Here is a 2,907-nt window from a genome sequence, read left to right as displayed (position 1 = left end):
GAAAGCGACAGCCACCTTACACTTTACCTCATATTCTTTTCTTCCATCCTTTAAGAGCTGGATATTTTCTTGCAAGATAATTGTTGAATTTACACTTTCGCTTCGTTATTTCATAAAAGTAAATAATACTTAATAATCAAAATTCTCACTACGCGTTTCTGTATCGTGTATGTAGGCTATAACTCGAAAAGGAATTGGCCGACCCCCATGGCGGAGTGGTTAGCACACCACGTCACAACGCCAGCGATCCCCGATTTGAATCCCAAACTGGGCTTGAATCTTCTTTGTGAGTGCCCCTTCATCAAAATCATCGCTCATACCCATCTTCGCGATTAGCCAAAAGTGGCAGAAAAGCGAAGTAGAATAAACCAAATCAATCAATCGAAAAGGAACTGCACAGACTATGCGTTGCAGCAGTCTCAGAGGTCGAAGCAACAAGTTAGAATAATACTAATGATTAGGGTGCGGAATTTTGCCTATTTACCTTTTATATTCCTTTGTAGTAAAACATAGGCTTTAATGTTTAAAGTTCGTTTCATGGTGTTTCTAGTCCTAAAACATTTCTATAGTGCCTATAAATGCCTATTTTGGGGCTTAGTGCCTATTTTGATTAATCGTGCCCAATATCGCTATTCTGCAATTTTTGCATACTCCAGATTTTTTTTACGTGCCTTTGGCTTTCCCTAGACTGAAGAATGTAGATGTTGTACTGACTGAAATCTGGTATTTACCAGATTTGAGGGTCTCAATTAGAACATTGTTTCAAATTATTATTTTTGTTACAATGGTGCAAATTGTTTTTTCATCATTTGTTCAAATTCGCACAGTCATTTGCACAAGCTGTTTTTGTGAGAATTATTTTGCCCGGCAAATGTGAATTTCGATCAAAATAGTATTAAAATTAATAGTTTTTTAATCGTTATCGCACTTTTATGTATAAACTGAAGTGCGAATACAGTCTGTGCATTGCAAGAATATAGTTGAAATAAGTTCACATTCATTGTCTATTTTAACATATTTCTTAATTTTAGGGTGGCTTTTAAATGCCTATTTTCGTGCCTTTTCTTAAGTGCCTATTTCAGAGATTTTTAGTTCCTATAAATCCACACCCTACTACTAATGACCCAGTCGGGAAAGTGATCGTGTTGAGCTTCCAGATGCTAGGTGAGCATTGCTCGAATACTTAACGCACCCAAAATGATATGCCTTAAATGATGATCGTTACACGTGGAAGCATTCTCTAGGCAGTACATTTGCTATGGTCTTTGTTATACTCTTTCCAAAAAGGAGGACATTTACAGATTTCTAAAAAATCCGCCCGGACGCCGGACAGACACCTAAAAAGGAGGACATGTCCGACAAAAGAGGACGTCTGGTCACCCTATGTGTACTGCAGCTTTTCACATCTGAGTTTCATTGCCACTGTTATCCAATATCTATAAAGCCCCAATCCCACCACTCACTCACGCACTCACTCACACATAAATGTTCTCCATGAAGGAATCCCCAGAGCCAAAAAATGCCCGATTATGACCCCCAAGAAATTGTCCCAAAAGACAGAGAAAATTTAAAAATTGCCCGTTTTGCTCTTTTTTAAGGGTGAAAATGCCCTTTTTCATGTCCTTAGAAACCCGTTGCCACGGGCATTTTTTGCAGCACACATTGTTTCCTTCAATTCTTAATTGTCTAGCTACATTATATCTCACAGATCAACAACAGATGAATCAACTCCTGGTTAGGAATGGTGCCCCAAACAAGACTGACATCTACATAAGGAGTTTCAGCCAGATACAATTACGTATATATTGGTAAACTCAATGCGAAAATATTTACATCGTGGTTGTTTTAATTAAATGTTTAGAGGTATAATAACAAATAATTATTTAAAGAGTTTGCGGTGCTTGTTATTCACCATGGAAACAGACATTGTTAGGGAACCCAAAGAAAGTTTATTTTCACCCCGAAAACTACTGTATGTGAATTATACTAGACTTTTCGTATTTCAAAATACGTGCGTCAGAATTTATTACAGAGGCAAGGTAGGAATTTGAAGGGGATGGCGGAAAACAATTATTTTCCAATTAAGTTTAAAAATGTGAAAATGACAAAAGATGTAAATATTGCATTTCCAATTTAGTGTCGCTATTGAATTCGTTTATGCAAAACATCCAACTAATTATTTTGAAACTTATTACTTACTCAGTTTATTATTAAGAAAATAGATAATAATTCAAAGTGGCCGAAAAGTCACGCAACCCGGTGTTTACGACCGTATAACGGAATTGCGAAACTGAATGAGAAGAAACGCATTCTGCCAAGAGAATGCCCTGTATATTGGGAAAATTTAGAGAGACAAACATATGTAAGAACATGCATGTTTTAATAACAAATAAGCAAAGTGTTGCCAAAGGCGTTTTTTTTTTTTTTGCAAATCGTGTGTATTGATGCACAGAACACACACAGGTAAATTATTGCAACATTTCACAATACCAACGAACAATTTGGATGGCCATCTATTGAATTTGACACAAAAAGAACTTTGCTGAAGTTTCAAAAACATTGCACAAGGGAATAAATGGGCTGTTCCAAAAATCTAATTTCACAATATTACGAGTGACACTGGCAACACTGTTGCTGTCACGTGTCACTAACAGACGTGTTTCACCTCATGCTATCACACTAAGGCACTTTTAACGACAAAGGAGAAAGTTGGTTATTCTCGAACATATGCAATAAATTACATACACCTTGCAACACTGAAATATGGGTACAGAAGAACGTGTATCAATTGTTATGTTTTCTGTGCCTTAGGTGGTTGCTGTTTGCCGCGAACGGCATTCCAGATTGGGTCTACTTATGCTGACGTCGTGTGTGTGTGTTTTCAAAATGCCACAGGAAAGAGTGTTT

Source organism: Lepisma saccharinum, chromosome 5, assembly GCF_977018435.1.
Source record: "Lepisma saccharinum chromosome 5, izLepSacc3.1, whole genome shotgun sequence".
NCBI classification, from domain to species: Eukaryota; Metazoa; Arthropoda; class Insecta; order Zygentoma; family Lepismatidae; genus Lepisma; species Lepisma saccharinum.
The sequence above is the reverse complement of the archived record's forward strand: the minus strand, read 5'-3'. Positions refer to the sequence as shown.